General features: G+C 45.2%; 1 protein-coding gene across 5 annotated transcripts in view; it reads left to right on the top strand.

The window, feature by feature from the left end:
• Positions 1-24,239, top strand: part of Arhgap26 (Rho GTPase activating protein 26) — a 398,682-nt gene that overhangs the window by 36,494 nt on the left and 337,949 nt on the right. Inside the window, exon 1 of one of the 5 annotated variants that reach the window (XM_041659664.1) lies at positions 1,004-1,019. The exons of the other annotated variants lie outside the window; for them this stretch is intronic. The gene's annotated coding sequence lies outside the window, so the exon portion shown is untranslated. Of the gene's footprint in view, positions 1-1,003; positions 1,020-24,239 lie in introns of those variants that run through there. 5 annotated transcript variants of the gene reach the window in all.

The following is a 24,239-nucleotide window of genomic DNA, read 5'->3' as shown; positions in this document are numbered from 1 at the left end:
TTTTGTAGGCAAGAGAGTGAACATTCAGAAGTGGGACTGAGTCTTCAGATTTTGAGACAGGGTCTCTCCTCTCACTGAACCTGAGGTTCACTGTTATGCCTGGGTTGGCTGGCCAGTTAGCTTCAGGGATCCACACATCTTTGTACCTGTAAAGCTGGTTTCACAGGTATGTGGCACCATGTCCTGTTTTTTAGATAGAGTCTAGGGTCTGAACTCACATCCTTTTGCTTCCCTGACCTGTGAAGAAATTAAGTGATTGGGCCGGTGAGATGGCTTAGCAGGGAGAAGGCTCTTGCTGCTAAGCCTGATGACCTGATTTTGATCCCCAGGAGCGATGTGGTAGAAGGAGAGGAGAGAACTGACCTTTTTGGATTGTCTTCTGACTTCCACATGTACACCATGGTATGCACGCACACACACACACACACACACACACACACACACACACATACAAATAAATAACTTTGATAACAAATAAAAATTAAGTGACAATGATATACATTTTATGGTTGTACATTGCATAATAAATTACTGGTATAAAAATTTTATGCATTATATGTGTGTGCAGGTATGTGCATGTGTGTGAGGGTGTGTTAAAGGATTATTGAAGGTCCCTAATCAAGGAACCCTGCCCCAGAGGCTGAGGAAGGGGCTTGGTCAGATCTATGGACTTTGCCCCCCCCCCCCTCTCTCTCTCTCTCTCCCTCTCTCTCCCTCTCTCTCAATATATATATATATATATATATATATATATATATATATATATATATTTGTGAGTGTGTACACCAGGGAGATGTATGGGTGAAATGTAAGTACAAAATAGTGGAATTAAGAAAGCATACTCCCAAGCACATTGTTCCAGTTCTATTTCCTGGACAGCTGACCCTGTGTAAACACATGGATTTTATGGGCACATGTGTCATCTTTAGTCCCTTTGGGAAACCCAGGAAACCAGAAGCAGGCAAAGACTGGATTCCTTGTGCATGTTTTGGACTAACCAGCAATTGACTCTGCTCAGAGTAAGCCCTTGTTTTCTTTGAATGGCGATTGGCTGAGACTGGAGGCATTGGGGAAATGGCAGCAATGGGGAAGGGCGGGGAGGGGAGATCCTAGGTGGGAAGTCTTTCCATACATATGCACATTCTCTACGTTGGGGCAAGTAGGTGGGATTTTTCTCTGACGAAGTAGGCTGAGCAGTTTTCTCCAGCTAGTGTCTTAACTAGCTTGAGATTCCCTAAGCTCACACAGGGCAGGCTGGTGCCATTTGACTCTAGAAGCAGCTGTGTTAGGTAGGTGCGGTTGCTCCATTTTTTGTGTGAGGCAGCTTTGGGTCAGGAGTGTGTGACCCCTTGTTTACCGAACTCGTCATTGGATGAGAGGTGCAGAGCCCACTGCCAGTGAAGAGCCAAACTCTCTGTGTTGTGTAAACCACAGTGGGCGTGTCCCATCAGCAGTGCCTACCCCAGATCTTATTCTTGAGACCTAGTACTTTCTTTCAGAGTGTCTGAGAAGGGAGCTGGAAACAGATTTCACAGGCCTTGTTGACTAATGTCCCCAGGGCAGCTGGCGAGGCTGAACTGGCTGTGTCTTACACACTTTATTCGCTGCCCTCTGTCCACAGCTGGCTCTATTGATTTAGCTTTGGGAAGTCTTTGCCTTGGCTGCCCTCCATACCCCTCTGTTGATACATCTCGGGAATGTTCGGGTTTATACCACTTTACAACCTTGGCTCTTGAGCGAGTCCCCGCCTAGGTGCTTATGCTTGTCAAAGGGGCAGAAGACAGAGGATTGTGTGCTTCACCTGTTGGTGGCTTTCTCCTGGCCTGCCCTTGGGAAGGAACAGGTTCGCACAGGCTGTTTGAAATGCCGTGTCATATCCTAGAGAGGAAGATGAGTAGAAAAGGAAGAACTGGGAGGCTTCCTCTATTTCTCCTTGAGGTTTTGTACTGTTTTAGAAGATCATCGGGCTGAACGCGGGGAGATGCAGACCAGCTTCTCTGCTTGGATGAGCTAGAGCAAATGCACTGTCAATATATGGCCTCTGTGCTTTCCTGGTACTGGCACCCCACCCATCAGATAGCTGTCCCTTTTATGAGATAAGTGCCTGGTGGCCAGTGTTCTGATTTTAACTCCAGAGGGTTGACTTTTATCATAGATTAACTGTTTGTATTTCAAAGGACACGGTTGACTGCAATTGCGTGAAATGACATTGTTAAGTTTTGTAATGTACAAATGTTAAAATGTAACTATAAAGTATGCCTTTCCGGTGTCTTTTTTGAATGATCTTTATTTGTGTACTTCATCAGTCTATTAGGCATTTTTATTATTCCAGTAATCTATCTTCATTATAGAATGATTAGAAAATGCAGATAAGAAAAGAAGAAAAAAAAAGAAAAAGGAAAAGAAGGAAAAAAAGCTCCAAATTAAAGTCCCTTGAGAGAGAAGCCAAGATGTGAAGGACTTTGAACTTAGCAGGAGGGATCCCTTTAATGGGTGGATGTGAGCCAGCCTTGCCAGCCTTGCCCTGCTCCTCTGTTTCAGACCTAGAAGTTGGTGTGTAAGAGCAAGTCCTGGAGCACAGCCTGGCGGCATTCACTGTGCTGACCTGTGAGCTCTGATGGAGGTCAAACGTCCTCCAGTCAATCTCCCACCTGTAAAGGGCAGACCTGAGGAGGGAGGAGTAAGCCCTAGGATGAGGTCTCTTTTCTGTCTGTCATTCGCTGTCCCCCAGCTCTGCCTAAACCAACCAGCTGGCCATCCCCGTCTATCCCCCATCCATTCTCTCCTTTCATTCATGTTATTCATTCAGTTCTAGTTTGTTGTGTCTCTGCTGAGTACCAGATTGTTTGGCTCGGGAATGCAGTATGAGAAAGACAAGCTCTGCCCTCACAGAGCTTGCCCTAGGCCAGTGAGGGCTATGCTTTCCTCCCCGCCCTTTCCTCTTTCTTTGGTTGTGAGTGTTAGAATATCATTCATTCATTTTAAACCAGGGTACGAAGTATGAGACTAATGAGAAGGTTGGAGCCTCCCCGCTTAAGTTGGGGATCAGGTATCCCAGACTGCCTTTCACTGGAAAGCTGAGAATAAACGTGAACTTGTGATTCCTGCCTTCACCTCCCAAGTGCTAGGATTACAGGTGTGAACCACCACACTGCCTTTGTGTAGCACTGGGGGTCTGACCCATGGCTCCCTGAGTGCATCAGTGGATGGATCCCAGCTCAGAAGCTTTGCTTTCAGGCTTTCCTCCCCTTGCTCCCGTGTATAAGACGCCCTGAACCGGAGTGTGCGAGTGTTCCTCTCTCCCACCTTGTTCTGGTTTCGAACCCCTCCCATCTACAGCTACCTGCGACTGAATAATTTCAAACACGGAAGTCGAGGAGGAGGCCTCTTGCGGCTGAGGGAATTCTCAGAATGAGCTTTGACTTTTGTCTGGGAGAGGTTCCTGCGTTATCAGAGAGAGAAGGCCTCATTGTGTGTTATTGTTGGATCAAGTTCCAGAGTCCTCAGTGCAGTTCTTTGGACAGGGCTGAGTTGAGCTGCCCTCTCAGAAGAATGGAGTGGGACTTAGGGTGGTGTCAAAGGGAGCTCTGTGTCCCAGGCCTCCCCAGGCAGAGGGCAGGGCTTCAGCTTCAGGCCAAGCCCTGGTGTCAACAACACAGCATTTTTGTGAACATGCCTTTTGTGTTTGTACGTCTGCCCTTCCTCCTCCCTCTTTGTCTCTCCCTCTGGTGTCTAGTCATTTATTAAGGAATTTTGGTGGGAAATGTAGAAAATGCAGTGTTTGGAAACTCCCTTCCTTTTGAACTGTGACACCTGGGCAGATTTGTGAGCTGCAAGGATGGAGACATTTGATCCATAAACTGAGAGTGTTCCAGGAAACCAGAATTTCCCAGCCTTAATCGCTTCCATCACTTTCTGCCACATGGATGGAGCACCTATTCTATTGTTTATCTGATATTTTTTTCAGTTGGGAGTCTTTGATCTTTTTTCAAAGGATATTCTTGGTTTCCTAAAGAGCTAGTCTGATTTTCCCCAACAGAAAGTTAAGTACAAATTTATTACGCAAACTCCATTGTCTGTGTGTCACCTCTGGTGACTCCAGACACCACCAAGCCATGTAGGTGCTATGCGGGGGAGAAGCTGAATTGCAGACTACGGCATCTTGATTCAGCAGATTGCAGGAGGGTCGTGAGATTATATGTGCACCTTCTAGCCCTTTGTCCTCTTGATTCAGCAGATTGCAGGAGGGTCGTGAGATTATGTGTGCCCCTTCTAGCAGATTGCAGGAGGGTCGTGAGATTGTATGTGCCCCTTCTAGCCCTTTGTCCTCTCTTCCCATTGATGAGGTGAATTAGTGGCTGTATCTCAAGCTGGTCTGTGAGATGCTTCATGGGGTGTGGCCAGGCAGGAAAAGGAGTCTCCTTGACTGCTCTGTGCAGCCCTGTCTGGGCTGACTCTTCCTTGTTCTCTACAAGCACCAGCCCCTGAATCAGTGCAGGGCAGAAGATCACCGTTGAGTGTGCAGAGATCACTGTTCAGTGTGTTGTGGATGCACCTCTCCAAATCAGGTGACTTTATTCCCATTTCTAGCAAGCGTCACTCTGTGGGATAGAAAGCAGAAGCCAAGTGGATGGGTTCTGGAGATCAATTACCTAGACTTCAGTCCCGGGCCTGTTTCTTTTAGGAAAGGCACCTCTGTTTTCATTTATCTAACAAGTGTTGTATGTTCATGAGTCAGTCACTGCATAAAAGGCTCTAGAGATAGTCTAGTGAGGAAAATAGAAAGTAGGAGGTTGGAGTATATCATGTGTAAGCAGAACTTCTATGGAACGCTTTGCTTAAGGAAGAAGGAGAAGCTGACATATCACTTGTGGTTTCTGTGAGGTGCAAATGAGCCGGTGCACACGACCCCTGTTAGCACAGTGCCTGACTCCCAGCCGCTGCTTACTGCTGGCTGTTTACTTACGACACCTGTGTGGCTAACATTGCTCCAGGATTGCAAGTCAGTCTGAGCATCGCACTCCCGCTTTAGCTCAAGAAGGAACTGGCTGAAGCCTCCTCTCCGTGTTTCTCCCAGTCTCTAAGAATGGCTCATGGCTTGCAGCCTCCTCACCTCATCACGGATTCTCAAAACTCCTAGTCACCACTGAGGAGGTACGAGTTAGTTCTCATCACTCAGCTGTCCAGTTCAGTTGACAGTGTCATCTCTGAATGACGTTTCTTGGAAAGAATCTTTTGTGGTAGGGTCCCTTGTCTGCTGCCTCCACCCGGCAGTGTTTCCTCCTTCCTTCCCTTGGTGTGAGGGTTGTTTGGGCACACATCCTGACATGGCAGTTGCTGCAAGCATTTGTTTAACATAGTTCTTTACAGGAAAAGCCTACCGCAACTGTGGTCTAAAATAGGTTTTCAAGTAAAAGTTTGAGTCCTTGTTTATGGAGAAATTTAACTGTGTTTTAACTCTGTTTACTTTTTAAAAGAAATGTTCTAGGGTGCTGGAGAGATGGCTCAGTGGTTAAGAGCACTGACTGCTCTTCCAGAGGACCCAGGTTCAATACCCAGCACCCACACGGCAGCTCACAACTGTCTGTAGTTCCAGTTCCAGGGGACCTGACACCCATGGCAAAACACCTATGCACATGAAATAAAAATAAGTAATAAAAAATAAAAAAAGAAAAATGTTCTATTTATCACAACTGCCTTTAACTCCAGCTGTGTGGGGTCTAAGGATACATGCACACACGTGTGCACACACACTCACATACATACTCATACTTATTCTCTCTCTCTCTCTCTCTCTCTCTCACACACACACACACACACACACACACACACACATATCTATTGTTGGCAGAGGCATTTACTTGTGGGTATTTTTCTTTGCCTTGTAGGTGGTCCCCTTTTCCCAGAGGCTTCACATCATCTTTTGTGCATAGTCCTGTCTTAATTTCTTTATGAAGTGACTGGTCATATTAGAGTAAGGTCTACATACATGACTGCAGTTTGTTTTTATTACTTCCTTAAAACCTCTGTTTTCAGATACTGTTATATCGTGAGGTCCTAGGAATTAGGACGTATATATGAATTTTGCGTGATATGATTGAGCCTATATCAGTGTGTCTCAAGAATGCGCCTGTGAACCGCCAACTTTATCCCAGGACCTCGAGTTGCTCTAACCAATCCTCGAGAACAGAAGGGAGGAGTTGGCTAGCTTTGCGCTCAGGTGTGGGCACAGAGCTCAATGAAATCTTGCTAGTGATTCAAGGCAATTGACTGACCCTCTGGAGGGTGGACTAGGCTGGAGGTAGGCTGGCAGTTTTATGCACAGCCAGCGTGTAAGTTTCATTTGCCTGCACGTCCTGGCTATTTCCAGGCAGGACTTGAGGGAGAGGAGTGGTGGTTGTTAGGGGAAGGACTTGCTGACGGTGAAAGTGTGACAGTGTCCCCAAGACAAGACACAGAAATATGTCAGGAGGTGCAGAAGCCACAGCTAAAGCTTCCTGGCAACCCGTGTCACCCCCATCCGGTTCAGTGTACTGCTAGAGGAGGTTGGAGTCTGTTGACTTTGGCCGTGCTGTAGTTTAAGGAGATTCATTGGTTTCCAGTTCCTGTTCTCTCAGGACATTGAGTATTGCAATGACCTGGAAGACTGATCTTTATTCAAATTGGAGGAAGAGTTGGGCTGTTTTGAGGGAGACTTGGCACAGGAAGGGAGCAGATAGCAGCATTCCTCCTGACGTGATCTCTGACTTGCATGGCAGGTACTCGGTTGCCTAGAGCCCGGGTCCAGCAGGGCTAGGTAAGTAAGCGAGCAGGAATTCCCAAGTACTGACGGGCTAGCTCTTCATGATGCACTGGAGGATGATGGTCAAGGTTGCAGACTGCGGTGTCCCAGTGGCTTGGCTAGCACCTGGCTTTGCTTCTCACTTGGGTGAAATTATTCTAATTTAACTTCAGGTTTATTTTTTATTTTTAAAAATTGCATTTTGTTACCAGGCATGGTAGTGGATTCTTTTAATCCAAGCACTCCATGGCAGAACAGATGAATCTCTGTGAGTTTAAGACCAGTTTGGTCTGCATAGTGAGTTACAAGTCAGCCAGGGATACATAGTGAGACCTTGCCTCCAAATCAATGTGTTTATTTAGTGTGTGTGTCTGTGTGTGTCTGTGTGTGCATGTGTGTGCATGCATGTGAGCGAGTACACATGTATGTATACACCAAGCAAACAGAAGTCAGAGCACAACTCACAGAAGCCAGTTTTCTCTTCTGTGGTTCCTGGGGATTGAACTCAGGTTGCCAGGTTTGGTGCCAAGCAACCTTCCTCACTGAACCGTCATCTTCATCATCTTTTTTTTTTTTTTAATTTGAATGAAAATCATATTGGGATGTTGTGGAAATCCAGTAAGGTAGTAATTGTCACACCCTTTATCAATGCTCAGCAGTTGGTAGCTCTGCCCTTATTTCCATGGTAAGACAATTGACAAGCCATTTCCCTGGCCAATTGTTAGCTTCCAGTTCAAGGTCAAATTGACATTGTATAGCTTATTGAATCACATGTTTTTTTTTAACCAGGTTCCAACCTCATTTGCTTTTCTAATGCTATCTAGGAGAATGTACTTTAATCTTTTTTAAAAAGAAGAACATTTACTACATCTAAAGAGAAAGTTTTTCAAATAAGAAAGGAATATATTTTGAGTTCTCTTTGATGTTTTGTTCTAGATGGAGGGTTGGTTATTTTGGTGGTAAAGCATCCTAGTTGGTAAGGGTCATGACGCTCATACTCATTCCTTGTCTTGAGATGTGCTTTTCGCTCTCTGTCATCATTCCCGAGCTTCCTTTATAGTCGTCAGCCATGCTAGCCCTCTGCTTTTGTCCTCAGAGTCTTTGCACAGGATCTGGGATGCTTTTGTCACTTCTTTTCACTGCTGGCCTTTCAGGGGGCATCTTCCTCAGGCTAGTGTTCCTGGTCGTCTGGTCCCAGTTTTCTTACGACCCTGGTTCTTTTCTGTTATAGCACAGAACTGGGTGTTATCAGGTGTACACTTTTGTGGGTAAAGGTTAGTTGACATTTATTTGGCTGTAGATGAGAATCCCAGTGTTTTAGTTTCGTTTCTATTGCCATGATGAAATATCTTGACAAAAAACAGTTTAGAGAATAAAGGGGTCTATTTCAGTTCACAATTCCAGATTATAGTTCTTCACTGTGGAGAAGTTACGGCAGGAACTTTACACGGTCAGTCACATCCAGTGTCCTGAGAAGAGAATTGGATAAGTATATTCACTTGTATGCTTGTTTGTGCTCAGTTTGATTATTCATAATGTTCAGGATCTGCTGCCTAGGGAATAGCACCACCCACAGTAGGCTTGCTCTCTCCACATCAATTAATTTAAGGCAATCCCCTAGAAATGCTCATAGGTCAACCCCATGCAAAGAATCCCTTACTGAGACTTTTTCCCAGTTGAGTTTAGATTATTTCAAGCTGATAGTTAAAACTAATCACCATACCCAGGAAGGTGGAAATATGGTTTCCCAGCATAGTGCTGAGCACGTTATAGCAGCACCATGGTGCACAGCAGATGCTGGGTATGCATGTGTGCCGAGTATATGGATATTGTTTAGGTAAATGGTGCATCAGATACAGTGGAGAGTGGAGAGGTAAAGCTCACCCAGTCTGCACCACTCCCTAGTGCCACTCTCTAATAGAACACAGTTAAAGTAGTACCTTAAGAGTAGAAAATGAATGAAGCTGAAGCTTGCATGCACATAGAGTCATTCTCTACTGTGGGAGAAGCATAGGCATCTTGTAGACAATGCTTTCTCTGTATCCCCTGGGACACCGGAGTGTGTGTGTGTGTGTGTGTGTGTGTGTGTGTGTGTCAGCTTTGAAGACATGGGAGGAAAAGGCATGCAGATTAGAAGGAACTATGTGAACAAGGTCTTGGAAAGTTCAGCAAGCTGCCAGGGAAAGGGGAATCATGTGATTTGGCTGGGGCCCAGGAGGCGTGCAGGGAAGTGGTGGGTAGGAAGTTAGAATGTACGTCAGAGCCAGGTGGTGGCAGCTCTCCAGTGTCAGACAGGGTACTTGGGTCAGCTTGTAGGAACAGGGGGCATAGGTTTGTCTTGAGCAGCTCAATGATGGGAAACTGCCTGCCTTCCAGAGGATGATGCATGAAGACAGACCAGGCAGTATGGGAAGAAGAGGGCTTCAGTGGGATCCTGGGAGAGCCTGTATAGTCAGAGAGGAGAAAACACTGATGGAACTTGGAGGGAGTCAGAGAGGATGGTGGGATTTTGCATCTCTGGTACTCAAGAACAAGAAAGGGCCCAGCATGGTGTTTGGCAAGTGCAGGAAGTTCACTGGACGTCAGTTCTCTTCTCTGTGCCAGAAATAGGGAGTTCAGGTGGGCGGGAGGCACTGGGGTGGAGGTGCCTGCTGCACAGCATTCAGGTGCTGTGGCTTAGCAGGCGGCTGGAAGAATAGGAGTTGCCAAGGGAAAAGGAGTGAATGGCACTTTCCTAGAGTCATTGCTGGATCCTGGGACTGAGAGTGGGAAGAACAAGATGGGTGGTAGGTGGTGGTGGGGGGATGTCTTCCTTTGAGATAAGATAATGGGGAAGGGAGCCAAGTGAGGTGGGCAGTACAGGGTGGGGGGCACTGAGAGGACAGTGCTGTGAAGAGAGCCTTGGCTCTTGAACGTGCCCTTGGATGGGCATGGATCTTGGGCTAGACTGCCATGTCATCCTGGCATCTTCGTTACTCCTGTCTCCTGTTTCCTGACCCAGACTGCTTCCTCAGCCCCAGGTAGCTCCAGCTAGCACTGCCTCTCAAGAGGTGGTGTGGGCAGAGGAACCCAACATGAGTGCTTGCCTTAGCACTGACCAAGATTTTAATTTCATTTATACCTGTCACTGTTCACCATCATGGCGTAGATAGGGACAGCTAGATGGCTGAGCATTATTCTGTTATGGTCAGCTGGCTGAACTGATACTGAAAGGCTCAGGTGCCTTGTGTAAAACTTCCTGACAAGGCTAGGGATCTGTTTGAACTCAGGGGCCAGCGGTTAAAAGTTTCCTGTGAACTTTGACAGGTTAATTGTTTGCTTCCGGATTTAGCAGAGGGATCCCAGGGATATCAAAACAGGTTCTGAGGCTGTGGTTAAGGTTTGCTTTCTCTTTCTTAGCACATCTTCTTATAGTCCCGGTCCCCCAAAGTCGTTTCTCTTTTCCAGCATTTGTTAGGACTCCTGACAGCTTGGCTCTTGGCAGACTCAGTTAGTTCTGTCTGGCCTGGGAGGGAGCCATCTCTTCTACCTGATGTGGGACCACAGATGTGGGGCCATATACCAAGTACTGCTTAAAATTCAGACCCTCTAATTTAGTCTCTTGTCTATGATCTGGGCTCATGCCGGCTCCACAAACCCTTGTTCTAGACAGCCATGACATGTCTTGTCAGGGTGGCACAGCATCTCAGCCCTGCACACCTTTCTTCTTGGTGCTTGCCCATGGGTGTGTTGCTGCTGGCTGGAGTCGTGAACTTGTCCAGGAGGCAGGTGGCTCCTTGCTGTTGAACAGATACTCTTTTGGTGACTGCACTTCCGTATGTTTATTCGTTTGGAAATGGGGCTTCAGTGTGTAGTCTGCACTGTCTGGAATTATGCGGTATAAGTTGACCTTCGATCTGGCATGATTCACATGTTGCAGCCTCTTGAGTGTTAGGACTGAAGATGAGAACGTAATGCTGGGCTCAGTGGCTACACCTTATGCTGTCATACAGACACTAGGTTTCCCGGAGTTTCTTTTCTTTTTCTTTTTCTTTTCTTTTTTTTTATTGCCTTTGACTAGTAAGGCAAGGTCTCATGATGCTTGAGAGCTCAAACTCCAGGGTTTGTATCATCTGTTTCTTAGCCATGCCACCATTCACCATGGCAGTCACTTAAAATTTTTGTCTCCTCGTGTGTAAATAAGGTAACCACATTTGAGCTTCTTGGAATATGAAATACCATCATTTATTGACAAGGCATCCGTTAGCTGTATTTGCCACCATTCTGACTTTCTGCCCATCCGCAGGAGGGAGGAACTTTGGGTAGCCTCGAGTCAGCTCATCCTTCTGGTACCTCTCACTTGGAGTAGTCTGGAGGAACTCTCATTAGAATCCCCTTTCCCTGCCCTGTTAAAGCTCCATTCTCTCTCAGGGTGTGTTTAGGAAGGACACCCATCTTGGTCCTGAGTGTCCTAACATCACTTGCTCCTCTGTGGTCCCAAACTGAACATCACAATAAGTAGTAGTTAGGGGTGATTCGGTTGCAAGGAGCTGTTTGATCTCAAACAACCTACCCAAAGCCAGGGGCAAGGAATGGAATACTGGGCTATCTCCTTCATCACAAAAGACAGGAAGCACCCTAGTCTAGAACCAGGAGTCAGCCAGCCAGGACCTCAGATTGTTGGTACTTTCTTCCTGGTGCTGCTGCTCTCTCCACCTGGTCTATAGTGGACTAGCCTCATCTGCTTCAGTCTATGCATACGGCAGAAAGAAACCTAGAAAGCACTCATTTTGTGTGGTCATGTCAACCAGCAAGCTCTTGTGCGCCCTAGTGACAAATTATTTGAAGAGAAGCAGACTGCCTAGGCTAGGTCGGCTGTCTACTCTGGTCCATATAGTGAAAGCTTGGGCGGAGGACGAATGAGAAGACAGATCCAGGTATCTGGACAGGCTGCCATCTCTACCAGTGGCACACTTCTTGTCTTTTCTATAGCCTGCTCTATCAGGTGTATGTAGACAGAGGATTTAAGACAACTCTTCTGGAGTTCTTCAGAATAGCCACCCCTCCATCCTGGTTCCAGACATATTAATGACACACCGAGTCCTTAAGAGGGGAGTACTCTGATATGGATGGTGTGGTGATGGTATTTTGTATTGATAATTACAGCATTTATATAGGAGACAAGCTAAGGATCAAATCCAGTTTCACATCTATTAAATTTGTTTTCATAATACATGTAAGGAAAGTGAGTTTATTAAAAAACATTTAAGCAGTATGGACTTGATGTAACAGAAAAGGTAGGATGTGGCAGATTGAACTTGGGAAGTTCTTAGATTGGTGAACTTTAGTAAGTTAATGGGGGGATTTCCTGTCTGGGAAGCCCTTGAAACTGTGGGTAGCATCTTGCATCTTGTTTGTCTGTATTTTTCTTCCTTGGGTTGAGTAGATATGTCTTTGCTTTAGCATTTTAATGTGTGTTGGAACTTTCTGGAGAACTTTATTAAAAATTGCAGTTTCCTTCCTGAGGAATTTCGATTTGGCATTTGAAATGGTAACCTTGAACGTGCACATCAGAAACATGTGGGTGACAGACAAGCCATTCTTGGACCTCATGTTGAGGAGCATTGCTTAATTCAAAGACCTGAGTGTTGAGAATCCAATTCTGACCTGTTCCAACATCCTTAGGATATTTTTGGATCCTGATAAGATGTTCTTGTCAAGAGCTTGGACAAAATGTTGCCTGATAAATTTGGATTACAAACTATTAAGCGATTCTTATTAAGTTGGTTCTCTTTCTCTGAACAGCTGTATTGTGTTTGGGTTTGTTCTTTTTTGTCCGGCATGTTAAACAACAACAACAACAACAACAACAACGTGTGATTTGAGAGCTGAAGGCTTGGATAATCTTAAATTTAGCATTAGAGAAAAACATGCCTGGCCACAGTGACTTTTTATTCAGTCAGAGTGAGGTAGAGAAATGGCTAGGTGGTTAAGAGCACTGGCTGCTCTTTCAGAGAGGATCTGGGTTTGATTCTCAGGATGGCTCACCACCATTGCTATTCCAGTTCCAGGGGACCTGACACCCTCTTTTGGACCCTGGAGGCATGGCATCCACACGCTACAGACAAAGCACCTATACATGAAATGAATACCTTTTTAAAAAGGCAGCCAGAGATATTTGTGGGCAACAGTGGAAGCCACGAGTGTGATTCTCAGACACCAGGCATTATATCTGCGTGGCAGTAGAACAGACAGGTTTAGGCTTGGCTCTGCAATTCAGAAATGAAAGAAACCTTTTCTTCCAAATGGCTCTTAGTGGCTTTATGTTCATAATGGTGTAATGATAAAAACATACTGATAACTAGACATTTTGAAATCACTTTAAAGTGCCAGGTACAACATGTACCCATTTTCACCTTCCCAGAAGCTATGAAACAGTCTGCTCGTAAGAGAACTCTTAAGAGTAACTAACATGAGAGCTGACAGAGCTGTCATGGCTAGTCTTCAGCCCTTAGGCTAGACTGTATGTTTCCCTGGAAGGCTGTACCAGGATGTGGTGGGTTTGAGCAGCCCCTGTCTGCTTAGGACAGCCAGGATGTTGTTAATAAGAAAGGAAGAAGATGGAGCTCAAGCCAAAATGAGAGGATGGTGTGCTGAAGCCAGATTTGAGAGTCCTGAATTGTTTTGCTCTCTGACTGTTTAGCCCCTCTCCATATTTAAGGGGTTCCCTATGTTACTGTGGGCCAAAAGTAAGAGGGTGAATCACCTGCACACTTGTCAGAGCAGTCAAAGGCACGTTTCCTTCCAGGCTGCTTAAGGTAGACCTCACTAATATAGAATTTATGCTTCTTCAGTGTATCCATCAGTGACCTGTATGTAGTAGAGTTGGAAATTTCTTGTGTCTGAACCCACACCTGCAAATGCATATTTTTTTTTGTGGGGTGGGGGAGGAATTTAGTCCTTTGTTTCTGCTCTAATCCTGGAGTCGTCTGTAACCCTGAATAGTTGCCTCACGAGAAGAGAATGTTCCATCACTAGACTGTGACTGAATGGTCAGGGTTTCTTTGCTTTGCTTTCTAAAGCGTGGTTCGCGATCCAGCAGCATCAGCACCACCTGGGGATTTGTTAGAAATGTAGTCATGGGCTCCATCTGGTCCTCATAGGATTGGAGCTTTACCAAGATACCCAGGTGATTTGCCTGAACATTAAAATTTGAGACATACTTGGTCTGATTAACTCTGCCCATCTGGAGCATAAGTTTCCAAAGCAGCTCTGTGTTAAGATGAATTTTAAAGAAAAGTTATATTTCTTCATGGCTCTCTTTAGAAAATAGGGTGCTTCTATTGGTGCTTAGCTGATCATAAATTGAGTCATATCTAGATAAAGGGATTTTGACCTACACTAGTTAGCTCTTAGGTTAACCATACACTGGCAACTGATCTAACCCTTGGAGGGAAATAAAAAGCTGGAGGCGATAAAATATTATCTGTCAAACACACTCTACTCCCCCTTGCCCAGTAAAGCATTCCATTTAGAGTTTCATTTGATGTAAATGATGGCTGTGATCCTCAGCTTGTTGTGGTTATCTTGGAGAGGCCTTTGCTGGTCTTTTATCTCTCTCTCCTTGTCTTCTGGCCAGAGTTGGCTCATGCTTCATTGCCTTGCACTAACTTTTTGATGAATTGTCAACAATAGGGCCGTTTAGTCTTTCATTTACCGAGAGAGTTGCTTGATGACTCACCCTCACAGTTAATAAGTGCAGTCAGCTGGATGCTCAGGCACTTCAGCTCTTGTGATTGTATGTTTTCTGCCTGTGTACACACGGACTCTGTTCATCTCTGACGGGGTAGGCTGCTTTCATTTTTAGTTTGTATGGATCTGACAGCTCCTTCAGCTAGTGCTCAACTTTAACCCATTGTTAGACATTAATGCTCTGTGGGTGAAAATTCTGCAGGGTTGAATCTCAGTGTAAGACAGATGAAGGGAGCAGATATAATGTAGTACTTCACACACACACACACACACACACACACACATACACACACGCATGAGAAAGAGGAAAACAGAGACTTACTTGACCCACGCTACTATCTATCTATCTATCTATCTATCTATCTATCTATCTATCTATCTATCTATCGGTGGCTCATAGTCATCTGTAACTCCTAGGCACTCACATCATGCACATTCAAACACATACAATAAATGTAAAAGAATAATATAAAAGAATACGTGTAAAACTCAAGAAAAAAGATGTTTTGAAAAGCTTTCACTGTGGAGGTGTATGCATAACTAGACTCATACTTTAAATCCATTCTAAATTACAGTTTAGGCATTTGTACCATTTTGTCATATATACTCAGTATTGGTCCGCATCCTTAGGGGCCACATTGGTTATATGGATATATTGCCCCCAGTCGAGGGCTTGTTGCACACCTAACCTCCAGAATGGTGCTCAGCACATGGGGAGAAGTGAGTACTTGATGAGTGAGTAAGTCATACAGGGACCAGCAAGGGAACTGGCTCACCGCTGAGCTCTCATTTGATTGAAGTGTTGATGGTACTGGCAGGGGCAGCTGTCGTTTTTTGAGATAGGCACTGTGCTTAGCTCTTGACATTCTGTTGTTTAATTTTCTCGGTGACCTTATGGAGCAGGTGGTGTCAGCCCTCTGAGTTTACATCTGAGCAAACTTATAAAGTAACTTCACTAGTGCCCTTTGCCTGGTGAAGGTGGAGCTAAGCATTTAATCCTTGGTTAGGTGATTTTAGTGCCTGTGCTAAACACACCAGCATTTCCTTCTCCTCAGGCCATGGCACTGACCTTCAGGAAGCATGGGATATTTGGGGCCATGCAGAAGCCCCTCCCTTCTGGGTGTTTCTCTTCTTCTGGCTGGTTACACTCTTAATTCTTTCTAGTGTCTTCCTCAAGGTCTGGCTGCAGGGACCTCAAGGTCTGGCTGTGGCCTTAGACATTGCTCTCTTTGTATTGGGAACAAACTGAGTCACCTTGCCATAATCAGTATTAGTTAACTGATTTCAGAGCATTGGTCATAAATAAGGAGACAGAGAGAGGGGGAGAGGGGGGTAAGGGAGGGAGGAAGAATTGTGTGTGTGTGTGTGTCCGTGTGTGTGTGGCTGCGGGGAGGGGGGTCCTGTTTCTTTCTTTAAGACCAGAACTGAGAGTTTTATTTGAAACATTATTTTAGATTATTTTAAAAATTGGTGTTCTGCTGTCTTATTGTAATCGGGCTGTCACAGTGTGCATGTTCGCACGCATTTGACAGTAGTAATTGCTCGTGACAGCTCATCACTTGCTGGTGGTTATTTAAAGGCAGTCTTGCCTCAGGTCTCATCTCGCCACTGCTTTTGGCAAAATGACTTGTTCTTTCTTAAAGCCTGCCTTGCCCGGAGTCTTATCTGAAAGTGGGCACCTTCTTTGTAACCCTGAAAAGGACTTTTCTTTTTGCAGTTTATACAGAATGTGTGTGTGTGTGTGTGTGTGTGTGTGTGTTGTAAATACTCAGGGAGTATGTCACATAATTTTCTTTCATCTTGTGCTGGGTGTGACTCACACATGTTTTGGGACAGAATCCATGATTAGTTCCATGTCATAATTTTTGTTTGTGGAATATTGTATGCCATTTGAAGTGGTTTTTGGTCTATGCTGGCTTCAGTTTGCCTCCCTCCTTCAGTTTGTGTCCTGGGATGTTTGTCAGCCGGGTTCCTGGGGTACATGTTATTGCTTGTTGAACAACGCTCTGTCTGCTTATTCGTCCTTATGTTTGCCAAAATGGGAGATTTGGGGAAATCCTCAGGTTGCTGAGCCCGGGGTAGTAGTCTGTCAAGATGTCCTCTCTCAAGCAGGTCACCTGTACTCTGGCAGGACAGAGTGGGAAGTGTGGGGGAACCGAAGTCCTAGTAGCCGCTGATGTAGCTGACAGCCTACGGGGCTGCAGCCCTCACAGCAGCAGCTGTGCAAAGCCCCAGAGCGTGTGTCCTGGTAGGGGAGCTGGACAGGTGATTCCTTAAATTACTCCCCATGTGCTAGAAAGTGTGGAGCCGGTGAGATTAGAAGGAAGCTGGTTACAGAGTCACAGGACCGAGGGGAGGCTGTTGGCTCCCACTGCCTCCCTGTAGAGACACCACAGTAAATGGTCATCATCACAGTGCCTTGGTGGGACTGCCGGTCACATAAACACGGATGATCCAAGAACAACACCCTGACTGCGATGGGATTTCAGAGATCCTGTTAACTAACATAGTGCCTATAGTGTTCTAGGAGGGTATAGGTGTTTAAGGAACTTCCCTTATTTATTTAAATTTTGAGACATGGTCTCATGTATTCCAGGCTAGCTTCAAAATCTATAAGTCACCAAGGATGACTTTGAACTACTGAACTTCCTGCCTCTACCTTGTGACTATAGAGATTACATATATTCTCCGCCACGAGTTTGATTCTGGATATCAAACTCGGGCCTTTCTGTGTGCTAGGCAAGCGCTGCTTTTTCTGATCTGCAGCCCCAGCCCACAGGAACCATATTTTATGAGTTGGGGTGAATCTGGCATATGTTAACTATTTCCTGAGTGTGGCATGCCCTCTGCTACTGCGGACAGAGATTGGCTTCACTGGTAAATAGTGGAAGCAGGCTCCTTTCTTTATAACTCAGTGTCTCCTGGAAGTGGAGTCTGCGTTCCCAACTTCCCTCTAAGAAGAAGACACACCTGTCCTCTGCAGCAAGTTTGGGAAGTGGGCACAGCTCAGAAAAGTAGTGCCTAAAAACACTGCCCCGTGTGTGCAAGTGGGGAAGTACAGCTCCGCCTTCTACGAATTTCAGTCCATTACCATGGAATTGTTTCCACCAGTATCCAGACATGGCATCTACTCATTCTTATTACTTTTACATCTTGCTGTTGACTAAGGGAGGACTTGTTCTTTTAGGCCGAGGCTAGTCACAGCCCCTTCTGAGGGAAGTGGGCATGGCCTGGTGATGGGCACATAGAGATTTCCAGGGCTGGTTACTCATTGCCCTGCCCAGGAAGGGGTGTATGTTAGTAGCTTCTCCCTGGAGACTTTACGAAAGGAACATTGGCTCCTTTGATTTAATTTTTTCCCCTTTCCACAGGCTACCAAAAGTACAAAGGATGCTTATTTCTCTATTGTACACCCTCCCAGGACATTGAAGATTTTTTATTTTTAAAATAAAGCTAAATTGGCCATAGAGACCAAAGGATAAGGTAAGGATAAGGTGAGAAGTAGCTAGGGGGCTACTCCTAAGAGATGTTCTGAAAGGCCTTTCTGTCCAGACGAGATTCCAGAGTGAAGAGGAGGAAACTTCTTCAAGCCAGGAGGTGTCTGTTATCTGTGTCCTTGATAGGACCAGTGCTCAGATACAGTTAAGTCTTCTGGTGACAGTGTTGTGTCCTCCTGCCTTCTGCTGTGCTGGGCCTTGAGGAATTCTGTATATGACTCATACGCCATGACTGTGGGGAGATGGTCGAGAACAGCCAGGCCAGAAGAGCTAGGTCAATTATGAAATTGCTAGCCAGACCCTAGAACACTCTCACAGGGTCTTGAAGTCGAGTAAGACAGTATTGAATTTAGGGGTTAATTTGAGAGAAGGAGAGTGTGGTATTTGTTGAATTTGTGTTTCATACATTTGACAGGTCAGTGAATTTTTTTTTCTGTTGTTGGAGAACAGGTTGTTGCACCCTTAGCCAAATTTTTAGAAAAGTGAATGTTGGCAATGAGATTGTCCCGAGGTAGCAAGGTCTACCTCATCTAGGAGATGAATGTACATCATTAACTTAGCCCTTACCACAGTTCCTCTGCATAGGAATTAACCACCGTGCCACTGGCAGAGCAGGGGATGAAAATGTAAGAGAAGAACCATTTATTTAGAGTTGCACAGCGGCATTCATTAGCAATGTCCCGCATGTTCACTGTATGTAGTAAGAGCTGCGGGCCTCTTCCCACAGCCCGGCTCCTGGCAGCCTGGCTAACTTATACCCTGAAATAACAACACACAAATTGTATTCTTTTAAACACTGCTTGGCCCATTATATCTAGCCTCTTCTCGACTAACTTGCGCACCTGGACTAGCCCATTTCTAATAATGTGTGTAGCACCCCAAGGTGCGCTTACCGGGAAGATTCTAGCCTACGTCCATCCTGGGTCGGAGCTTCATCGCGTCTGCCTCAGAGAGGAGAGCTATCGAGTCTGAGCTCACTTCCTCTTCCTCCCAGCGTTCTGTTCTGTTTACTCCACCCACCTATGTTCTAACCTATCAGGGCCAAGCAGTTTCTTTAATAATTAACCAATGACCTTCCTCCATCAACTGTACCTAGGCACCAGGGCTGTCCTGGTGAGCAGGACCCTCCAGACCTCTTCAGGATGATCTGACTTCACACCATGTTTGTTCTTAGAGAGTTTTAGCGGTGGGATGGACAGGGTCTCCTGGATACCCCTGCTGTCTGCTGTTCCTTTGAGCCTCTGGCCGCACCCCTGGGTATGATGTAGCACCTAAATTAAACCATCCCTAGTCCTCTCAGCTTTGTTTCACCAGCACCTCCGTCCCCTTTGACTGCAATTGCCAAGACCTGAAAAAATTTAAATACGTGACAAAAACCTGGAGTAAATGTTGGGCTTGCACTTGCCTTTTAAAAACAGAGGGAGCTGCAGCAAGAGCTGCTCCTCTCCCTGACTCTGGCCTCTCCCTGCGTGCCTCTTTGCTGTGGGTATCATCGAATCTGTGCATTTTCATGTCATCTTATTTCTCTGCATGTCAGCTGCCACCTCATCTGTGGTCTCCGAACCTCCTGCTAAGTGTCTCGCTTCACTTTCATTTGCCGAGAGCAAGGAAACAGATTCTGGGGTTTTGTACTGCTTTCTGTTTTATGAAAAGTGGGAAGTGGTTGGTTAAGATCTGAGAAAGGAGTGTCCATGGCTTTGTCTCAGCACCTGATGTAGCTAGCTACCATTGTTGGTTGTGTGGTATGTCCTATGTCCTGTGGTCATGGTTTGATGACAACCCTGTCTCCTGCTGAGGGACTGTGAGCTCAGGTGCTACTATCCAGTATACATAGGTTCAGTGCTGTGTGGACTACCTGTTAGCCTGGATCTAAACTAGCTTCATATCCTTGACCTCAAGTCTTCTTACCTTGGTTCAGGAGCCTTCTGCACATGATCTTAATTGTTGATCGTGATAGTGCAAGGCTGGGCTTGGAACCCTGTGCACCTGTGCAATTTATGGGGTTGGTGTAGAGGTCAGGCTGCATGACGTAAACACTGATAGTGTTTAGGTGGCCATGTTGAGTAGAGGTTAATAACTTGGGCTCTATAGCCAGGAATCCTGGGGTCCAGGACCTACCCACTCATTCACCAGCTGGGTAATGATAAAAAGAGAACAAATATGATATAGAATAAATATCATGACACTAAAGTTAATGTGGAAGTTCATTCTTAGTTATGCATCACTCTCTGGGAGACGTACGTTTAGAAGATACTTCAGTTTTCTCATCTCCAAAACAGGGATGATAATGGGACCAGGTGAGAGCTATGCCTGCAAATGCACACAAGAATTCTAGGAGTTCCTGGCACACGTAAATGTTCCATCATGCCAGCTCTCCATTGATAACAACTCCTTTAGCATCCAGGGAGTGGTATGGATATTTGTTCTTTAAATGCTGTCTTTTAGTTCACGCCACAGGCCTTCTTGTCTAGGCATATTGGATTTCACGATTACTTTTCCCAGTGTCTGTTCCCGTCCCCTGTCTTAGTCTATCAAAGCCAGAAGTAGGACCAGTAGATGGTTTACTCCGGATAAAGCTACACACCGTGTGGCAAGGGCCTAGGTTCTTTGCTTTGTGAGGTGATAAGTATCCCTAGGGTGTGAGATAGCTCCTTAACTGGTGCTCAGCCTGGAACTCCCTTGCCTCTTAAAATCAAAGGTACTTGGAAGTAGAGGGGAAGGAGCAGTAATTAGAATATGTTGTATGAAAAAAAAAATCTACTTCCAGTGAAAGAAAAAAATCAAAAGTGTCTGTGTGAGACTCTATTCTTTTTTAAGGAAAAATACATTTTGAGGTCTATTCCTGCCTTTGTCCTCTTCTACATTTACAGATATAATTTTCCTTGCCATGTATGTCATGAAATGAGGCATTATGAACTGACAGTTTTACTCTCTTTGTTTATTTTACATCCAATAAGTAGATGATGAAATAGGATCCTTTCTGGTCAATTCTGAAATGGTTGGAAATAATGGAATGAAAGGGAAAATATTGAAAAGCAAGTTAACAAATATATTATTCTCCCCTGGAGGCTTTTGTCTTCATGTGGAATCACTTTCCTTTTTCTGTTAACTAAAATACTCTCTCTTTGTAAGAATCTTAAGAGGCAAGATTTTTGTCCTCTTGAAGTATCAACCATAATGATTGGTAGTTACTGAGAGACTGGGTGTAGTTTGGTTTTGCAAGAACCTTTTATGTGAGCGACTGTTTCTGTATTTGGGGGAGTTGGAACAACCCCCCGGAACTCTCAGGAAGAGCTGCTACCATGGCATTTGTTGAGTTATCCATCTCTGGCTTCCACTTCCCCCAGGTAAGATGTGGACCAGTTTGCTAGTTGATTATCACAAGTCTCACAGCCCTAACCTTGTCCTTCTTCAGAACAGCTAGAATGGCCACGTGTGAGTTTTACCTACTCAATGGTCTTGTGTACCTGATCATTTTTTAAAATTCATTTATTATGTATATAATATTCTGCCCACATGTGTACCTTCAGGCCAGAAGAAGGCATCAGATGTCACTACTGTAAACCACCATGTGGTTGGTGGGAATTGAACTCAGGACCTCTCTGGAGGAGCAGCCAGTGCTCTTAACCTCTGAGCCATCTCTCTAGCCCTGTGTACCTGATCTTTACTGCTAGCATTCCTGGAAGGTGGCTGCTGTGCTTCAGAAGAGAGGCCTGGTTTGGCTCTCTAGGCCAGCAAGTGCTAGTTGGCTGTGCACTTGTGCTGAGTCAGAGGTGCCAAGAGGGGGAGGAGTCTCTGAGGCTCCTGGGACCTACTGTCCTCTAGGTTTCTGGGGTTGCAGGTTGGTAGGAGAGAGAAAAGGCCATATTCCACTTTTTTGCCTACAGAGACTCTACTGGAATGACTTGGGCAGGTCATGTGTGGCCTTTGATATGGTTATTAATCCTACTTATTTGTCCAAGAAAGCCCATTTTGGATATGACGGCACCGTGTATAGATCACATGAGTTTCTTCAATGCCTTGGTTAATGAATGACCACCAGCATCTGGTTTAAGGCTGCCTGCTCGGCCATCTACCTGAGTCAAAGGAAAGGACGGCTCTGTGGAACCATTGCAATTGCCACCTTCATTCATCTCAAATCACTACAGGCCTGCAGAGCAGAGGGCATTTGAGATTGCCACCCACTGCTGACGGAGGAACCCTCTGATTTAATTGGTATACACTTGTTTGCCACAGAGGATTAGAAGAACAATGCAAAAGACCTTCAGGGTTAATTGGCTAACTTCAGATGTGATGATTAGAAAGAATGCAAAATCGAGAGGAAGTAAATGATGAATTTCCTCATGTCACCTGTCCAAGAGCCAGTGTCCTTGTGCGTCTGGCTGTCCACCGGCCCTTGTCGTCTGCTGTACTGTCTTAGCATTCTCTGTTTTTGAATCTACTGTGGTTTTCTTCTCATCTCTTAGAGGACAAGCCAAGTCAGAACATGATTCACCATTCTGACCTCCTCAGCTAGGAAGTGTAGAGGCACGGCTAAGGATTGGATTTATACATTTGTTACCCTGGGGACGGTCAAAGTGTATGTTTTTGATCTGAAGAGAATGGGAGGAAGGGTAATTGGTATGAGGAAATGCTGGTTCAGGGTGAATCTTTCCAAGCCTGTGTGAGTTAAGTCATTTCCCTAGAACGTTGGCTAAGCCTCTGGAACACAGCACGTGGGGATGCTATTCATGTTCAATAAATGTCAAACAGTATTCACAGATTTATGGGTTTGTAAAGCCAAAGGAACTGTTGTTATTAGGGTCTGTTGCAAGCTCAGGATTGCTAGCATTTTTATCCTGAACATTTCTAATGAAATAGCTCATCACTATCAAGTATGGTTTAAATAGCTGGCTGAGAAAAATGGGGTGATTTGTGTGTCTTTCGATTAGTGCAATTATGAGTGACAGTGGCAATGATTAAGAATAATTTTATGCTGATAATGAATTGTGGTAGAGGGTGGAAAGAGTGAGTGAAGGATCTCTAATGCTCAAGTCTTTCCTTTTCATGTTAATACCCCACATTTGCTGTATTACTTGGAGTATGCCACAGGAGCCGTTCTGATAGGCTAGAATTGTGATGACCTCCGAGTGCAGGCTTGAGTGTTGAAGTTAATGATCATGTGAGCTCAGATTCTTTAGCCACTGCAGCTGTGCAGGTGAATAAGAAATATTAACCTTCAAACGATGTTATCTCTGGCACCCTTTGACACTGGGGCTAATTGATGAGGCTAACGTGGTTTTGTGTCTTTCTTCTGATCAATTTTTGTAGAAAACAAGGAGAAAGGTGTGTGTGTGTGTGTGTGTGTGTGTGTGTGTGTGTGTGTGTGGAGTGTGGTGAGGGGGGAGTAGTGTGTGTGGGTAGACAGAGAGGGAGAGAGAATGAATATGTACCTCCTGGGAGTTGAATCTATTTGCTATGATGAATACTTTAGCCACTGTTGGCTGGTCACCGAGCCAGACTTTCCCACACTCCACCCCTCCCAGGTTGTATCATTTTCCTTACTGATTCCACTTACATGTCTGCTTTTATATCTTCATAGCTACATCAAAATATACATGAGAGAGTTGGGTTTTTTTTAACCCCACAGGCAGATATGGTCTTCTAGATGTGTTCCTTTCATTGCACTCTGGATATGTGTTGGGTATCATGAGGGGTAAAGCAATGATCCCTATACAGTTCTTCTCATGATGCTGGGCACACCACGTAGGTACTCAGCCAGTATCTGTCTCTCTCTGGGACTTTGCTATTTCTTGATTTGCTGTTCCCACCTAATTGAAGTAGTTTTCTTGCATATCCCATTAACCATATAGGTACCCAAAGCAAAATGATGAACTGTGTGATTTCACTGAACCCCAAGATGGTACTGAACCCTGTTCTAGAAGCATTTCTTCCCTGATACTGCATTATCCTGATGCTCCTCCCAGCCTTCTTTCTTTTACCTTATGTCATATCTGACTCACCACTACCAAAGAAGACAGTCTCAGTTTCTCCTGGTAGCTCAGACTCACTGTGTCTCAAACACCAACCACCCTTCCCTTGTTCACATCCCTAGGCCTTTGGATGGTGCTGCTCTTCTTTGACTCTCTCCCTGATTTTAACTTCAGCACTATCTTTGCCTCTCTGTCCTGTTCCCATCATCCATTCTGTTCAAGTTTCCTATGGATTGAACCTTCCTGATTGCCCAGGTA

This window comes from Microtus oregoni, unplaced genomic scaffold (assembly GCF_018167655.1).
Source record: "Microtus oregoni isolate MIOR12 unplaced genomic scaffold, Mior012 000011F_ref0000422, whole genome shotgun sequence".
NCBI classification, from domain to species: Eukaryota; Metazoa; Chordata; class Mammalia; order Rodentia; family Cricetidae; genus Microtus; species Microtus oregoni.
Note: the sequence above shows the minus strand (reverse complement) of the source record. Positions and strands in the feature narration are given on the sequence as shown.